This window comes from Macaca mulatta, chromosome 14 (assembly GCF_049350105.2).
Source record: "Macaca mulatta isolate MMU2019108-1 chromosome 14, T2T-MMU8v2.0, whole genome shotgun sequence".
Classification (NCBI taxonomy): Eukaryota; Metazoa; Chordata; class Mammalia; order Primates; family Cercopithecidae; genus Macaca; species Macaca mulatta.
Window position 1 is genome coordinate 3,890,735 of NC_133419.1, and position 19,446 is coordinate 3,910,180.

The following is a 19,446-nucleotide window of genomic DNA, read 5'->3' on the forward strand; positions in this document are numbered from 1 at the left end:
TTTAGACCTCAGAGTTTTGCTGCCTTTAAACAAAGACACCTTGTGGTGAAAACCCCCAGGCCCAGTTGTGACTTCCTGACCTCCTTAGCTTGATGGCACAGACCAGGGGTGGATTCCGGAGTCCTGGCAACGCAGCTGGGAGCAGGGATTTGGCTCCAGGAAGTGTTCATTATTTATGAACCTCCAAATTCCAAATCCATCAGTGGCCATGTGTGGCCACAGTGGGACAGACTGGCTGGCAGCCCAGCTGCTCCTGGAATGAGCTTAAAGCTGCCCCTCCCGGTGGAGGCAGAAGCTCGCTGGGCCTCCAGAGCGACTCCACGCCCCTCCTTCAGGTGGCTTGGGTGAGAGCCTCTGTCCTGTGAAGTAACTGCCGAAAACCACCAGATCCCCTGGGAGCCATCGTCCGACCCAGTGGATGTCCACCCGCCCCACCCGGCCCAGCTGCTCCCTGCACCTTTTTAGCCCTGAGAATATGCTCAGAAGGTTCCAGCACTGCATTCCTCATGCAGGAAGATGAGCTGCCGCCGGGAGTCTCCATCCGGACCCCACTGCCCTGGGCTGGGCCCCACCTGTGTCAGGCACCCAGGGACCCAGCTGCCCCTACCACTCCTGTGTGCTGGCCACTCATGCGTGTGGTCACAAGGCGCCTGGCCCTCCATGTCTCTGAAAGCGCCCTTCACTCCTCCGTGATGGTGTGCTGAGAGGGCAAGAAGCCGCCTTTTATAGAAACTATCTCTGAGCCGGGTGCCGTGGCTCACACCTGTAATCCCAGCACTTTGCGGGGCCGAGGGGAGGTGAATCGCCTGAGCTTAGGAGTTCAAAACCAGCCTGGGCGACATGACGCCTACCAAAAATACAAAAAATTAGCCAGGTGTGGCGGCACATGCCTGTGGTCCCAGCTACTCAGGAGGCTGAGGTGGAAGGATCGCTTGAGCCTGGGAGGCCTGGTTCACAGCGGAGCAGTGAGCCAAGATTGCACCACTGCATCCCAACCTGGATGACAGAGTGAGACCCTGTCAAAAAAAAAAAAAAAAGGAAAGAAAGGCAGGCAGGCAGGTGGGTGGGTGGGCAGGCAGGGAAGGGAGGGGAGGGAGGGGAGGGAGGGAAGGGAGGGGAGGGAAAGAAAGAAGGAATCTCTTATTGACTACCAGGCTTCTGCAGATCTGTGCAGAGATTGAGTCTGTTAACTTCTGGAACATTCTATATGTCAGAGGAGGGACTGAACCCAGAGCAGGAACCTGGGGAAAGGTTTCTTTTCCTTGGGGAGAGGAGGCCCATCCTCCAGCTGATTCCAAGAGAACCAGAATGGGTGTCACTTTCATCCTTACTGTGGAGCTTTTTATTTGTAAACGGTTACAACTTCTCAAGATGCTCAAGCACCTCCCCAGAGCCTTCCATTGGATGAATAGGGCCAGAATTGCACCTGAGGACCCGTTTTAGAGAGAAGCCCCTGGGGGTTAAGTAACTTCCCAGCCATCACACCGTGACCCAGGCTCGTTGGCCACTCCAGGCATAGTGGCTTTTGTCCAGGCGGGCATTTTCAGGCCAGCTGGGGGCCTCAGCGTTAACACAGCTGGACAACCGACTTCTCTCTACAGTGAGTTTCCTCGCTGGGCGTGGAAAGTTCCCACCCAGGCAGATGAGAAGAGGGCCCGTGGCCATGACCCCAGTCACCTTCGAGGGACTTCCTGAGCCTGCTGTGTATACAAGATTCCCACTGTCAGAGACCAGGCTGCTCTGGTGGTGCTGTTTCTCAGGAGGACACCAGAGGCAAAGAGCAGGAGCCAGCTGAGCTCCGAGTCACACATCAAGTGGGCTGCAGCAGAGACTAGAGCTTTCCCCCCAGACTGGAGCTTTATCTGACCCACGTACTCAGCTGAGAAGGGTTTTCATCTTCCCCCCAGCTGCTTGGCAACGGGAACCAGAGGGCCCAGGTCACACTGTCCATGGACCACTGGGAGGGTACATGCTCACACAAGGTTAGGTAAGGCCTTCCTCCATGGCCCGGGGATAGGGTAGGTGATGGCGGAGGAAGATGATGGATGCCCACCTGCTCCAGCCTCCAGCACCTGCAGGACCCAGGGTGTACTGGCTGGTGCCTCTCTCACAGACACATGCAGCCACAGACCTCACTGAGTAGCAAATGAAAGATACCCATGCACACACACACCACTACACACGTGCAGATGTGCACATACATGTATGCATGCATGCACACAGACACATGCCTCCACATGCCTATAGAACACACACACACCACTACACACGTGCAAACGTGCACATACACATATGCATGCATGCATGCACACAGGCGCACATGCCTACACATGCCCATAGAATACACACACACCCCACTACACTTGTGCAAATGTGCACATACACATATGCATGCATGCAGACACATGCCTCCACATGCCTATAGAACACACACACACCACTACACACGTGCAAACGTGCACATACACATATGCATGCATGCATGCACACAGGCGCACATGCCTACACATGCCCATAGAATACACACACACACACACCACTACACATGTGCAAATGTGCACATACACATATGCATGCATGCATGCACACAGACGCACATGCCTACACATGCCCATAGAACACACACGTGTGCTTGTGCACATACTACACACGTGCACATGCTACACACGTGCCCAGAAGCACACGTACACCCACACACATTTACACATGTGTACATATGCATGTGCACACACACCATTTAATGTGCTCTTGCAGAAGGCTCAGAGAGCCCCCGCCCCCCGCCGTGTGCACCAGCTATGCATCACATCTGTTGAGCACAAGTTCAGGTCACTCTGCAGCTCCAGCGTTGTTCGGGGACATGTTCTGTCCTTGAGCTCTGGCACAGATACAAAATCCCAGTGGGCACCTGACCTATTTCTTGTTCCTGAAGTTCCTGGCATTTCTCCTGGATCCTCCTAGAAGGAGTCTATGTGCCAGAGTGACCGTATCATTTATCATCCAAACGGGGACAGGTCTGCAAGCAAAGGAGGGCAGTGGGCACCGTCCCTGGGGCCGCTGCGTGAAGCAGGGCTGTCCTACTTACTGCCAGGAGCATCGGCCCTGATGATGGGCCGCACTCACTCTGCTGAAGGAGACTGGAACTGGAACTTCTCAGGCGAGTCATTCACTCAGCCACCCACCAACCCCACCAACCCATTCATTCACCCCGCCACCCTCTTACTAGAACAAGTAGGATGCCAGGCCCTGTGTTCCAGGGAATAAAGCCTCTCAGCGAATTACACCTGGGGATAAGCAATGGCCTACTGTGGACAGACCCAGGCCCAAGGCAGGCCCAAGATATGGATGTGAGACCAAGGCCTGGGAAGCTTCCCTACTGCGGACAGACCCCGACGAGGCAGGCCCAAGATGCGGATGTGAGACCAAAGCCTGGGAAGCTTCAGTTGGCCGTGCAGACACCTTTGGGGAAGTTGGAGACACCTGCCTTCCCCGCACCCCTGGGGCGGGTCTCTGGACCTGACACCGCCACTGATGCTCACCTGGCCCCTCTTCCCATGTGCAGGATAAGAACCTTGGAAGCCGGGAGCCAGAGCCAAGGCCTCAGAAGCCAAGTCCAGCAACCTTGGAAGCCAAGAGCCAAGTCCTTGGCCTCACCCTCACACCACTGCCTGCCTCCTCCCTCCATCTCCAAGCTCCCCATGGTCTGAGGCTTCCCCCAGCCTTCTTTCTCCTGATGAGGGAAACCTGCCTGGAAAACCTCTACAAATGGCTGCTCCCTTCCTTTGCTTGTTAAATAACTCGGGGGCGCAGGCTGTGGTGTGTGCCCTGCAGAGTCCTGAGATGCCAGAGTGGGAAGAGGCTGTCCTGCCTTCCGGCCCTCACTGTTGCAGGCACCCAGCTCTCTCTGCTGCCACAGGCTTCCCTGCAGGGTCAGGCAGCCTCCCCACTGTGCCGCCACTCCAAGGGCCTTCCCTGAACTGCTCCCGCATCCCATTCCTCACCTTATCCTTTTCTTGGTGTGCTGTGGCCAGAATTACTTGGCCGATTTGGGGAGCTCTGTTCTTGCCTATCTCTCAGGTGATGCTGGGGACTTTATTCTCCCTGTCCACAACTTCCTCCGTCACCGCTTCACCATCTGGTGAAGAAGCCTGCTCAGTAGATAGCCACTGGCAGAACTACCCTGTTCATCAGACATGGCCTCTGCCCCAGTAAACAGGCAGGGAGGGAGCTCACATCTACACTGCATGCTGCATCATCTCTTTGATGCCACTGCTGGCCCTATGTGCAGCTATTACTGCTTTACCAAGAAGGAAACTGAGTCTCCAAGAAGTTCAGCAACATCCTCAGACCCCTACCCCAGCTAGAAAGTGGCCAGCTTGGATCTGAAGGGGGTCTGGGTGTTTCTAGCACCCTGCCCCACCTTACTGCACAGATCCCTGCAGAGTCAGGCAGGGGAGACCCAGAGGACCCCTGGTGGTGACCTGACTGCAAGAAGCAGAGGGAAGGGCAGCACGGCATATCTGAGCCCTAGCAGACCATTCTGGAAGGCTTTTGTGTTTTAATTCAGGCGAAATTCACATTAACCATTTTAAAGTACAAAATCCTGTGGCATTTGGATCCTCCTGGAGTTGTGAATTGTCACTTCTATTTAATTTGAGGACATTTCCATCACCCCAAAAAGAAACCCTATGCTCTTTAGCAGTCACTCCTCATGCCCCCCAACCCTGGCAGCCACTAATCTACTTCCCATCGCTACGGACTCCCTTTCCTGTGCATTTCCTATCAATGAAATCCTCCAGCGTGGACTTCGTGACTGGCATCCTTCCCTCAGTGCCCTGTTCTCGAGGCTCGTCCACATTGTGGCGTTGTGGTGGTGCATCGTTCCTTTTGAAGGCTGAATAGCACTTCCTTTTGTGTATGGACCACGTTTCGTTATGTGCTCATCTGTTGAGGGACACTCGGGTTGCTCCCACCCTTCTGGCTCCATCTGTGAGTGGTGTGGCTGTGAACGTCCATGTGTAAGGATATGCTTACCTGTTTTTCCTTCTTTTGGGTGTGCCTACCAGGGAGTGGAATCGGTGGTTCATATGGTAACTCTGTGTTTAACTTTTTGAGAAACTGCCAAACTTTCTTACATTCTGGATTCTTGAGCCCAGAGAATGAGGTCAGTCTGGCTGCTGCCTGGTCCTCTCCTGGGGCTGGGCAGGACTCTGGGCTGGAAGGCAGAGGTGAGGCTCTCCCAGATGCTTAGCCCAACATCATCTCTACAGCCAGCCTTCAGTTCCAAAGCCCAGCGCCCATGTCCATCTGCGCTTCTCTCATCTGCGTCCCCACTCTGCAACTCCTTGGGGCAGGGACCCTGTCTGATGCCTCCCCATGTCCGCCCCTGGCACACAGTAGGCCTGCCACGCCAGAGCTAGCAGAGTGGACATCACATCTCCCGGACAGCTAGTTATTTTCTAAGGAGCGCTAACCAACTCAAAATAGATTTAGAATTCCGTGTGGTTAAAAAATCACCCGTCTTATGCCGTTTAAAAATTGCTTGTCATTTTGTATGCCAAGAGCTCTTCTAGCAGCCTACTTTTCCAAAATGATCGCTGATTGGAACAAAAACATTGCCACTAAAATTAGAGTGACAAAATGGAGTTGTTATGAAACAAGAAGAAAATCGACAGGTACATTTTAACAAGTGAGGAGTGATCCCTCTCTACCTGTTATGGCAGAGGGAGCGTTCCAGCCCCGTCTGTTCTGAGGGGCATTGATGTCCACGTACACTGCTCTATTGTTTCATTAAACCCCTGATGCGGTTGCTTAGGAGTGGAAACTATTTTAGCGACTTAAACCAGGGCCTGGAGGTGTTTGAGGGAAATGTTCTGTAATTTGAAAGCATCAGATAAGATGGTTTCAAATTAACACAAAAATCCAAATATCCATGTCTTGAAAGAAGAGACCCCCTTCTTCCCCTCTGACTCCTCCTTCCTCTCAGCCAGAGTATCCAAGACGTGCTGCTCTTCAGAGTCCCATCAGCCACGTGTGACAGAAAAACAACTAAAGAACATGGTTTACGTGAGACAGAGGCGTATTTCTCTGTCATATTAAAGAAGACAGAGGGCAGCAATCCAGAGCTGATACGAGGGCTTCAAATGTAGAGGGACCTGGCCTCCACCTTTCTTGCTGCTCCAACATCCTTCGTAGGCTGCCTTGCAGTTCAAGGTGGCTGCTTAGACTCCAGCCATTGTATCTGCATTCCAATAGAGGAAGAGGGAAAGGTTCAAGAAAACGTTCCCTCTTTTAAGGACATACATATTGTCCACTCTGCTTCCAATTATGGACGACCAGCCACAACATCATCTCAAAGGAGGCTGAGCTGTTGGCTTTATTCCAGATAACCTCCTATGGGTGAATAAGCTAAGAACTGATACTGGGGTAGGCAGCTGGTCACCTCTGTCACAGTACCTCCTAGGTAATGGCTTTCTTCCCATTTCCAAGGTGCTCACCCCATACAGATGTCCTCTACTTCCTCCCACTTTCAGAGGAGTTCAGGATATAAGGTATAAAATGTCATTCAAGGAAAGCATTGGGAAGCTTTAAGTGAGAAAACAAAACTTATTTCACATACGGGGAAAATGAAGCCTGAGCTGGGGAGGGACTTGCCCCAGATGCATTTGTGCCCGCTTAATGTTACACCAGCCACCCTGGGTCTCTGGCAAGGGATTTCAGAGCCTCATGGGAGTTCTTGCCATCTTGGGACCTCCTGGATCTCTTTGCTGAGGCTATACCTTGCCATATTAGTAAGGACACTTAGTTACAAATGACAGAAAGCAAGCCTATCCTGGCTGATGCCAAACAGAAATTTAATGGCTTTTAAGTTTAGGAATAACAGCTTCAGTCCTGGCTGGATCCAGGTGCTCAGAGAGCCTTAGGAAGCTCTCATTCTGTCTCTTCTCCCTGGTGTTGTCTGTATGAACTCCCCCATGCCGTGTGGAGGTGGTCACTGGCAGCACCAGGCTAGCATTCTGCTGTTTTAGTAGGCACACAAGAGCAAGAGTGCCTCTTTCCCAGTCACTGGACTGATTTGAATCACTGCCCATCCCTAACCCAATCATGCTGGCCAAGGGAGTGGGATGAACCCTTTGACCAGACCTGAATTGCATGCATATCTTTGGAGGGGGCTGGCCGTGCCACTCGGGGCACAAAGACTGGCACACAGACATGGGCTATAATGTTTCCCCAGGAAACAGGAAATAGATGGTAAGCAGGCCCAACTCCCTCTTCCCTTCTACCTCAGTTCTGCACCTCCCCACTTCCTGCCCTGACACTTCTCTCCTCGATCAAAACAGAACTGGTATAGTCTTCTTCCCTTGGGCTGTTGTTCAGTGACTTGTCTCTCATTAATGGATTACTTCCCCCAGGCCTATGAATCTATTGGGAGAGGGGTCATATGTAACACCTTCTCTGATTCATCAGTGCCTGCCCCGCACAGAACGTGGCATAAAACAGGTGCTAATAAATATGTGACCAACTGGATGGATGGATGGATGGATGGATGGATGAATGGAAGAGAGAGTGGGGGGCAGGGATAAAGCACAGATGGATGTGTGAATGGATGGATAGATGTGTAGGTGGATGGATGGATGATGGATGGATGAATGCATGTGTGGATGGTAGATGCACGTGTGGATGCATTAGTGGGTGGGTGGATATGTGGGTGGATGGATGGATGGATGGATGGATGGAAGAGAGAGTGGGAGGCAGGGATAAAGCACAGATGGATGTGTGAATGGATGGATAGATGTGTGGATGGATGAATGGATGGATGGATGGATGGATGTGTGGATGCATGGGGTAGGTGGATCAGTGTGTGGGTAGATATGTGAGTGGATGGATGGGTAGGTGGGTGGGTGAATGGATAGATTGATAGAAGAGAGAGGGGAGGGGGGATAAAGGATGGATTGATATGTGAATGGATGGATGGATGTGTGGATGGATGGATGATGGATGGATGGATGGATGCATGTAGATGCGTGGATGGGTGGATATGTGAGTGGATGGGTGGGTAGATGGATGGGTGGGTGGATGGATGGATGGATGAGTAGGTGGATATGTGGGTGCATGGGTGGATGGATGGGTGTGTGGGTAGGTGTGTGGATGGATGGGTGGGTGAATGGATATATGGATAAAAGAGTGAGTGGAAGGGAGGGATAAAGGATGGCTTGATGTGTGGATGGATGGATGGATGGATGGATGGATGGATGGATGGATGGATGGATGGATGGATGGATGTGTGTGTGGGTAGATAGGTGGATGGATGGGTGGGTGGGTGGGTGAATGGATAGACTGATAGAAGAGAGAGGGGAGGGAGGGAGGGATAAAGGATGGATTGATGTGTGAATGGATGGATGTGTGGATGGATGATGGATGGATGGATGGATGATGGATGGATGCATGTGTGGATGTGTGGGTGGGTGGATGGGTGGGTGGGTGGATGGGTGGATGGATGGATGGGTAGATATGTGGATGGATGGGTGGATATGTGGATGCAGGAGTGAATGGATGGGTGTGTAGGTAGGTATGTGGATGGATGGGTGGGTGAATGGATAGATGGATAAAAGAGAGAGTGGAAGGGAGGGATAAAGGATGGCTGGCTGGCTGGCTGGCTGGATGGATGGATGGATGGATGGGTGATAGATGGATGCATATGTGGATGCATGGGTGGGTGGGTAGATGGATGGGTGGATATGTGGATGAAGGGGTAGGTATGTGGATGGATGGGTGGGTGGGTGAATGGATAGATGGATAAAAGAGAGGGGAATGGAGGGATAAAGGATGGCTTGATGTGTGGATGGATGGATGGGTGGATGCATAGACGGGTATATGGATGACTTAATAATCAGATAGTTTGAGTGATGGAAAACTTTGCTCTGTGAGTCCCACAGCTCTGATTAAATACATGCAGTTTAATGTGATATGATTTCATGTCAGCCTCTAACTTTCACACATTTCACCCTTTTAAGAAGTGGTTTAATAGTGTGGATGATGCTGAGTCACATCCACTCACAGTGTGACCAGAGGCCCAGGACAGCTGAGTCTCTCTTTCGAGTAAGCCTGCACTGGGGCTCGGGCCTCTCCGTCTCCCTGGGTGTGGTTCTAGGGGTGACACCCTCCTGTCAAATGCATTCTGCCTGCCTGCTCTTTATTGCAGTCAGCTGAAGACCATTATGCGTCGGGCATCCATATGGCCCAACAGGCTCAGAGCCAGGCATGCTGTTGTCCAGGTCACAGGGTGCTTTCTGTGGGTGCTGTTGGCCCGAAAGCACATGGCCCCCACCCCCTTCATGAGGCTGGCTCCAGTAGGTGGCCTTTCACTAACCACTGTGAGCCCAGCCTGGTCCCGAGCAGCCCAGAGCACAGAAGGGCATGGGAGTCATGAGAATGTCCAAGTTCTGCTCCACTTCCCTGCAGAACCAGGCCCTGATGCTTCACCCACATCCACTCACCCAATCCTCAGGGCAGCACAGTTATTCTGAAGCAGCCGCACCCCTGCCAGCGAACCCTCTGTGCCCCTGTGTCCCCCGCTGTCCCATGCGGACAGGAGTTCCCATCCCACGGCCCCGTCTCAAGGATTGTTGTGTACTTGGCTGCTGTGTGTGGCAGCTGCTTCATCACTGCTGTTCGTTGGGATGCGTCTGTTGTAACTTAGACCCACCCTCCAAGGCCAGTTGGTTTTCACTCTATCCTCCACATGAAGAAACTGAGGCTCAGAGAGGTTAAGTGACTTGTTCCAGGTCGCAGAGCCAGTGAGTTCCCTTGTCACACCCTGCTCCTTCAGGTCAAGCTCCCTGTCGGGGAAAGTGGGGAGTTGGGGACGAGTTGGAGTGGCTGGGAGGGATGTGCCCAGGTGGAAATGCAGTGTGGCCGGGCCTCATGGTGGTATGCAGGTGAGCGTGCTCCCATCACGTGGCCTGGCCACCAGCCATGACTTTGAAAAGCACAGCATCTCTCCCGCCTCCATTCTGAGTTTCTGTAACAAGGCCACCACCTGTCTGTGCTTCCCTCCTCCTCCAGGGTGAAATGAGGGCACATATTTCAGGTGGCCGCTGTAGAGGGTCAGGTGGCCTTAAGGCCCCTCACCTCATGCCTTACCAGGTGAATGTGACTTACCTGAAAGGACCCAGGGACACCTGCCCTAAGGTAGACACTAGGCCACCCAGATGGCTCATACTGAGGAAGGAGCTATGACCTCCACTGCTTGTGGGCTCTGTGGACCTGGGGCCTGGGGTCTGTGCACCTCTGTGCTGGACCGTCAGTCTTGTCACCCATTGGCTAGGCTTGGACTGGAGGGGCAGTACCCTGGGGTGGTCTCCAGGCACCTGGACACTTGGCACCACAGAAACCCTGATAGGAGACTCTCACCATGGCCCTCAGACCAGCTGCCCACCAACTCCAGAATACTCCAAAAGAGGTGCCCCCGCCACTGACATTCTGTCTCATTTTGTCTGCATCCTGCTGGCCTGGGGGCCCTGGATGCCACTAACGGTACCCACCCAGGCAGAACTTCTCTCTCCAGCCAGAACACTTGGGAGGTCGGCAATTAACATGGGCCCCATTTTCCTTCAGCTTAAAAATAAGCTAATTTCAGGCCACGTTTGTAAAACCGCCGAATTTTGAGAACTACCGCGTTGGCTTAGGTTTTGCTTTGTTGGAGCTTTGCTCTGTTCTATCTCCTTCAAAGATGAAATATTCATGAGATGAGCTTTGGCAGATGGAGGGAAAGAGAGCAGGAGCGAAGTCAGGGGTTCTCTGAATCCCTGGGGCACTGCAAAAAGAACCCCACGGCCGCAGATGCTGATGGAGTGGGCGGGGCCGGGGCAGCAGTCATTGAGAAAAGCCACTGGCGCTGAGAGCCACCTGCACAGTGTTGCTCCAGCTGGATGCCCAGACCAGCAGCAGCAGCCGTGAATTTGCTAGGAATGCAGAATCCCAGGCTCCACCCTGGAATCCAAAGCTCTGTGCTTGAAAAAGCCCTCCGGAGCAGCTCGGGTTTGGGGATATCTGCACGAGGACGACTGAGATCAAGGGCCACTTGTGAGGATCTTGCCACTCAACGTGGACCATGGAGCGCAGCATGGGCATGGCCACCTGGGGGCTTGTTAGGAATGCAGAACCTACCGAATGGAGCCCACCTGCTGACAAGACCCCCAGGGACTGGAACACACAGCAAAGCCGGGGAAGCCCCACACTCCGGAGGGTTTTGGAGTCTTCTCCAGAATGTGGGGGGAACAGCCCTGCATCCAGGATGAGTCAGGAGACCCGTCGAGGCGCGTCCCTCATCGGACACCCTTCACCATCATCATCATCCCACACAGACGTGGTGCCTCGTTCTGTGGGTCTGGGGAAGGCTGATGCCTCAGCTCAGGCTGCTGAAACAAAACATAGTCGAGACTGGGGCTCACACAGCAGAAATCAATTTTCTCACAGTGCTGGAGAGTGAAAGTCCCAGGTCAGGGAGCCTGCCTGGCTCATGGACACCTCCTCACTGTGCCCTCGTGTGGCCAAAGGAGAGAAAGACTGGGACTGACCTATCTCTCCTAGTAAGGGCACGAATCCCATCATGGAGGCCCCACCCTCATGACCTTATCTCACCCCAGTCACCTCCCAAAGGTCCCATCACCAGATACCATCCTGTTAGAGGTTTGGGTTTCAATGTTTGAATTTGCGGGCAGGAGACGCCATTCAGTCCACAGCGGATGTCTTTGTCTCATTTGTCCAGAGACCCAGCACACTAATAGAGGAGGGTCCCACCCTCTCCTCCCAGTGGTGCCTCTCCCACCCGACCTGCAGCCTGGAAGGCCGGCACCTCCACCACCGCCCCTGGGCATTGCAGCCCCCTCAGCACATCCTCCAGGGGACTGTCACCTCCCACATTGCAGCCTTGCAAACACGGCTCTGGACCCGCCTTCTGCTGGCTCTGCTCATCCTCCAGTCTCCACCCCACAGGTCACTCCTCCCAGGAGCCTTCCCACCCCGACTACCACCCTCCAGGTTAATCCCTTCATTTGCTCCTGGGGTACCTGCAGCTTCAGCAACTGCCTTGCAGCTGGAAGCCCCCAGGCCACCGCCTAGGGACAGGTGTGCAATGCTCAGGGGAGCAGCCACCATGGAGCCTTCTGAAGCTGCTCCCTGTGCCGCACCCTCCCACAGCGCTGTAGGGTGGGGATTCATTGAGTCCCCTCGAGGACCCTGTCTCAGGCTGAAGGCTGGCCCCGCCATGACCAGCATGCATCCTAACCTCCAGGTGCTGTGAGTCGGACCTTATTTGGGCGGGGGGAAGCATTTTTGCGAATTTTGCAAATGTAATTAAGTTAAGGATCTTGAGATGAGATCTCAGATTATCATGGCCTCCAAATCCAATGGCAGGTGACCTTAGAAGTGAAGAGAGGGGGAACAAAGGCGGGGAGCAGAAAGTCGCGTGTCAGCTTAAGAATTGCACGATTTATAAATTTAGAAAGGAGACTATTAGAAAGGGTTACAACCTGCGAGCTGGGAAGTGGGCCTCTAGCCAAAACCAGAGGCAGGCGCTTCAAGGAGGGGAGGGTGGAACGGGGCTTCATGCTGACTGCATTGGCTAAGGTTATGGCGGGTTAAGCATACTCAGCAGGTTACAGGAGGAGCTGTGAATATTCGCAAAACAGGTCCTGACACGTGCACTGAGCACACATGCATGTTACATGTGTCCCATGTTCACCTGGGGTGGAGGCTTCACATTTAAAGGCATTACAGTCAGGCTCTGTATGTCAAAAGGTGAAGCAGGAACGTAAAGCTCGGTGTGCAGCCTCTGTAAACCAGCCAGAGTCAGTATCTCACAGGTCTGGAGGCTGGAAGTCTGAAATCAAGGTGTCTGCAGGGTGGGTTCCCTCTGGAGGCTCCAAGGTAGAAGCCATCCCATGCCTTTGTCTTTGGCCAGCAGTTTCTTATCAAGAGAAAGCTACTGAAATTGGCCTTTTATCCAATCACAGTTATAGTTATAGCTGCTGGAATGGGGTCAGTTATCAGCATCTGGTGGGGCTGTGATGGTTTGATTGTCATCCATCCCAAAGCCAGGGCTTGCTGGCAGCTAGAGGAAGAGAAAAGCCCTATGGCAGCCAGAATTCAGTTTATTTAAATGTGGGGTGTGTGTGATTTCACCCTCACCTCACACAGTCTTAGGTCTTGCTTACAATCTGGTCTCTTATTGCCACCAGGAGCCCATTCCATCAGTCTCACAATCTCTCCTTTAACATTAACGCTGGCCAGTTGTGGCTAAACCTCAACAGGGAGCAGCATAGTAAGATGTGCCCAACCTCCCGTCCCATCGTGGTTGGAACTCCGTTTTGCTTTTTCATTTTTTGTTTTTGAGATGGAGTCTTGCTCTGTAGCCCAGGCTGGAGTACAGTGGTGCCATCTGGGCTCACTGCAACCTCCACCTCCCGGGTTCAAGCAATTCTGCCTCAGCCTCCCAAGTAGCTGAGATTACAGGCACCTGCCACCATGCCCGGCTAATTTTTGTATTTTTAGTGGAGACGGGGTTTCACCGTGTTGGCCAGGCTGCTCTTCAACTCCTGACCTCAAGTGATCTGCCTGCTTCAGCCTCCCAAAGTGCTGGGATTACCGGCGTGAGCCACCACGCCCTGCCAGAACTCAGTTTTTAAGGCTTCTGTGGTGTCCCCTTGGTCCAGTCAGTTGGGGGCTTAGCTCTCATATGTGAAGATGGAGGCAGAAGTTGGAGGGATACGGCCACAAGCCAAGGACTGCTGAGGGATGCCAGCAGACCCAGAGGTTGGGAGAGAGGCTTGGGGCAGATTCTTCCTGGGAGCCTCTGTTACCGGCAGGGGGCGGGGGGGGTGTCCTTGTTCTTAGAGCTCCTCAGATGGTGGCGGGCGGCTTCCAAGATGGTGGCAAGCCTCTTGTTCTCTGACCTGGGGGTTCTTGGCCTCACGGATTCCACGGAGTGGAATCTTGGGCCATGCAGTGAGTGTTACAGCTCTATTCAGCTCCATTAGGACGAACCCCAGGCACTTAGCCCACACGGGAACAATGGCGAGCCTGTAGCTCCACTGGGAGCAGCAATGGGCCCTGCCTTGACGGATCAGAAGTGCAGCAGACACCCTGCCGGATCTGGAGGGGTGGAAGCCAAGGGCGGGTCTGGGAGGGCGAGTGAAAGCTCACCTCGAGCTGTAACAAATACGGACCGGAAGAGTGTGCAGTTGCAAGATTTAATTGAGTGAAAACAGAGCTCCCATACAATGGGAGGGGACCCCGAGGGGGTAGCCGTTGCCAGTTCGAATGCCTGGGTTTATATCCCAATCATCGTCCCTCCCACTGTGCTCTCAGTCGATAGATGATTGGCTGTTTCTTGACCTACTGTTTTTGCCTAATTAGCACTTTAATGAGCTCTCTTTACTATCTCATTGGTCGGATGTGAGCTAAGTTGCAAGCCCCGTGTTTAAAGATGGCTGTGGTCACCTTCCCAGCTAGGCTTAGGGATTCTTAGTCAGCCTAGGAAATTCCAGCTAGTCCTGTCTCTCACCTCCAGAAGGCGCCCACCCTACAGACACTGTGATCTCAGACTTCCAGCCTCCAGAACTGAGAGAATGAATGTCTGTCGTCCAGGCCTCCCGGTCTGGGGTCATTTGGGCCACTCATGCAGGCTTATGAGATGGTGTGTCGGGGGACCCCACCCACGCGTTCTGGGATCCTCTAGAAGGACTCACAGGACTCGATATAGAATCATCCTCTTGTCTAAGGTTTATAAGAGTGCCACAGCTCAGGCGGAGTCTGCAGGCATCCATGGGCAGATTGAAGCCCCCCTCCTTCCTCTCTCCTGCGAGGGGACACAGCACATTCCCCACCCACCAGGAAAAAATGCAGCCACATGTATGAAATATTCCTCCCTAGGGAAGCCCGTCACGTAGGCACCCTCTGCCTGGCACGTGCCACAATTCCCAACTCCTGGCAGGAAAGCTGGAGTTTTGCTTGCATAAACCACAATGTTGGCTCAACACGCCATGGGAGCTGCTGCCGCAGGGCTGGGTGTCCAGGCCTCTCCATGTAGGGGACATTTCAGCTGCCAGATGCCAGCTAGGGGCCAGCCCTGCAGGCAGGATTTTCTCAGGGCAGCAGCCACAGGCCTGCTGTGCTCACTCTTATCTGCGTGGGTTGATGTGGTTGTTATCCCTTTTTACAGATAAGGAAACTGAGGCTAGAGAGTGCAAGCCCCTTACTCAGGGTCAGCCAGCTCATAAGTGGCAGAACTGGGATTCAAACCCAGGAGTCCAGCTCCTAACACTGCTGTTAACCCTCCCGCTCCCTGCCTCTCCTGCTCAGGGCAGGGGCTCAGTAGATAGTTGTCTGCTAAAGGGACGCATGGAGGAATAAAAATAAGAATAGTTACATTTATTAAGCATTTATTACCTGCCAGCCTTTGACCTTCACACGACTCCCCTCCATAATCCTTGCCAAACGTCCAATGTGATGGAAACCACTAGTGCCCCATTTTGCAGACGTGGGCACGAGGGCCTGGGGAGGTGGAGCGGTTGGCCCAGGAGATTTGGAGCCTGGGTCTGAGCCCAGGGTCTGCTCTATGTATCCGGCCTCTTTCGTAACATGCTGTGCTGGTCTACATAAGAGAAGCTGCAGATCTGTGTAAAGGTGAGCTTAGAGGACACATTCTCAGAAACACAAAGCAGCTTACAAAGCGAAATTCCGTATGTCAGAATATGTTCAAGGCTGCGTGGCGACTGAGATGATAGGGGTGTGGGGCTGCCTGGTCCCCAGAGTGTGCAGCTGAGGCCCTGCCCTCAGCAGCTCCAAGCCTCCCCACCTCCCCCTGCTAGTGGCAGAAAGCAGGACCCAGCATCATGCTGTGGAACCTGCCTGGACCCCAGAGAGGGCAGTATGGGTTGTGAGACTAGTTAGAGAGGTAGCCACAGCCCCTGCCCATACAGCTGGAGGGAAGGAGTGTGCAGGGGGCAGTGGATTCAGATGCCTGTTCCTGGGAGAGGGCGACAAGGACAGAGGGTGTGCTCTGTGTCAGGCAGTGTGAAGACTTCGCCTGCTAACCGGGGCTCTTCTCTGGCTCACCTGCCATCTATCCCAGGCCCAGCACAGTGCCCAGCCCCCAGGATCAGTGAGTGCTCCTGGAACCCTTATTATCCCCATTTCTGCAAATGTGCCTTCAAGGTTTCCCATCAGAGCCTGGACATTCAGGAAAGGAGCATTCCCTGGCTGGAGGGTAGAAGAGAGACCTTCTGCCTGGGGTCTGGAAGGTTCTCTGCCTTGCTGTGGGAACCTGTGTCTGGGGGAACTGGGGATGTCTCCTGCACCTGCTCACCCAGGGGCTGCAGCTGTCACCCTGAACCTGCTGCGGCCAGTGAGGAAACGAGCTCAGAACAGCAGGGCTATCTCCCCAAGATCGCAGAGGCCCTCAGCCCCAGGACGTCCGCAGGGCCTGGGGCTGGGTGAAGTGGCTAAGTCACAGGCTTGACTTCCTGCACAGGCATAGCTGGGAGGGCTGGGTATTCAAGAGCTGGGCAACGGAAAGCCATCCTGTAAGATGGAAATAAACTTGTATTTCCAACAATCAGAGAGTGATGCAAAAGTGGCCCCACGATGGCCCCCGCACTGGGAGGCCCTTCCGGAAGCCGCGGCGTTGGGGAACCTGCTGGCCCGGTGTGCTCCCTCCCTTGGCCCATGGCTCGCCTGGTAGGAGCGGACTCTCTGCCCCGCGTCTCCGCTCGTGGCCACTAGATGGCAGCCGCGGGGTGCGGCGCCGACGGCGGCCTCCAGGAGCAAGTCCCTTCCGCGCGAGGGAGGCGGGTTCCCAGGAGAACCTGCCGGGCCCTGCGCCCAGAATCTCCGCTGTGGTCCCACTGCCCCCACTGCAGACCGGGGCCAGGGCCGGGGACGCTCCTGGAAAACCACCGGCTCTGCCTGGGTTCCCACAGGGCACCAGAGAGGCCAAGAGGTTGGACGCTCACGGCGCAGGGATGGGATGAGGGGTCCGGGACACCCCCTGCACACACTCTTTTCTGCAGGAAGCCCCTGGAGGGTGGATACCCCAGGAAGAAGGCCGCTTGCGCGCCGGGCGCAGTGGCTCACACCTGTAATCCCAGCGCTTTGGGAGGCCGAGGCGGGTGGATCACCTGAGGTCAGGAGTTCAAGACCAGCCTGGCCAACATGGTGAAACCCCGTCTCTACTAAAAATACAAAAATTACCCAGGCATGGTGGCGCACACCTGTAATCTTAGCTACTAAGGAGGCCGAGGCAGGAGAATCACTTGAACCCAGGAGGCGGAGGTTGAAGGTTGAAGTGAGCTGAGATTGCGCCACTGCACTCCAGCCTGGGCGACGGAGTGAGACTCCATCTCAAACACACACACACACACACACACACACACACACACAAAATATCTTTAATAGATGTAAGACAGTTTATCTCTTTCTTCCTAGGAGAGTTCTGGAAGTTTTGCAACTTTTAGAGAATCAGTTTATTTTACGTAAATTGTCAGATTTATCTTAGACTTCTTCATAGTATTTCCTCATTATCTGTTTAAAGTGGACCCTGTATTGATACCATCTCTTTTAGTAATTTGTGTCTTCTCTCTTTATTTCTTTGTCAGTCTTACTAAAATTTTATCAATTTTATCGATCTTTTCAAAGAACTACCTTTGAGCTTCATTAAGTTTTCTCCTTTCTCCCTGTGCTTTTAGCTTATTGATTGCTGTCTTTATTTTGTTATTTTCTTCCTTGTCCATGCTTTGAGTTGATTTTGTTCTTTCTCTATTTTTTTGACTCCGGCTGTGGTTTATCTTGATGAATATTCTGTGGATATTGAAAAGAACGTATATTATGCTCCTTATTGTTGAGTGCGGTGTTCTTTAAAGGTCAATTCGGTCCTTTTGATGGTATTTTAAAGTGTTTATAGCCTTGCTGACTTGTCCTCTATTGTTGATTGCCGAGAGCATGGGAATGTGGAAATTTTCCAGTATCATTGTGTGCCTGTCCTTTTTTTTTTTTTTTTTTAACAGATCTGTCGGTTTCTGCTTTGTGCTTGTTGTTTGTTTTGTTTTGAGACAGAATCTCACTCTGTCACCCAGGCTGGAGTGCAGTGGCTCACTGCAACCTCCATGTCCTGGGTTCAAGTGATTCTCCTGCCTCAGCCTCCCAAGTAGCTGGGATTACAGGTACCTGCCACCACACCCAGCTTATTTTATTTTTTTAGTATAGGTAGGATTTCACCATGTTAGCCAAGCTGGTCTCAAACTCCTGACCTCAGGTGATCTACCTGCTTCGGCTCCCCGCAAGGGGCTGGGATTACTTGTCTGAGCCACCGCACCCGGCCTGCTTCATGTAGTTTGAAGTTCCAGTGTTAGGTTGTAGGTTTATGCTGGCATTAGGTATTATTATACTGGTTAGGTTATTCAGGACTGGCATGTCTTCTTGGAGAACTGATTTTTTTTTTATCATTATTCAACGTTCCTACTTATCCCTGGCAATTTTCCTTGTACTTGAGACTACTTTGATATTAATATACCAGCTCTAGCTTTCTTTGTATTAGTGTGTATATGTCTTTTTCTATCTCTTTGTTTTTAACCTCCCTATGTTGTTATACATAAATTTGATTCCTTATAGACTGCCTGTCATTGGGTAGTTTTCTGAAAGTCCACCTGATTGAGAGGCCAAGGGGCGAGGGATTGCTTGAGGCCAGGAGTTCAAAACCAGCCTGGATAAGAAAGTGAGACCACGTCTCCACAAAAAAAATAATAATAATAAATAAGTCAATTTTTTTCTGATTTTTCCCTTTATTTTATAATTGAAAAATGAAACCACTTAACGTGAACACTTGATACATAATTTCCTTAAAACTTCTCTATGGTGAAATAAAACTGTACCTAGTTGAAGAGTGTATAGAATATTAACACTCATGACAATTTCAATCCAACCGCTGACATAGCTTCAAAGTACTATTAATTGTGGCTATTTTTTGGGAAAAAGAAATGTGTAAAGCTTATGAGGGCCCAGTATACGAAAGGCTTAATTTTTAAGAGTCAAATCTACATTTGTCACAAGAGTTCAAAAAGTGACATTATAGTGCGGAAACGCTAGAAAATGCCATCTCTTACTCATAAGTCTTTTAAAACAGGTTGGAAATCATATAAAAATACTCAGTACCTTGTAAGTAATAATTAACAAAAATATTTCCATTGACTACTCTGTGTCCAAAGTGATGAAGGACAAAAATAGAAATTCTTGTTTCTTTATTATTTGATAAACTGCTGACAAGCTCCCATTAGAAGTTTTTTAGACATTACACCAAGTTGTCTTGGTCTTCTGATCATATATATATATGTATACACACACACACACACACACACACACATTTTTTTCAAGCAAAGAAATGTTTAACAGATG

General features: G+C 52.2%; 1 protein-coding gene across 18 annotated transcripts in view; it reads left to right on the top strand.

Annotated features, from left to right (window-relative positions):
* Positions 1–19,446, top strand: part of SHANK2 (SH3 and multiple ankyrin repeat domains 2) — a 671,410-nt gene that overhangs the window by 363,265 nt on the left and 288,699 nt on the right. The gene's annotated exons all lie outside the window — the stretch shown is intronic.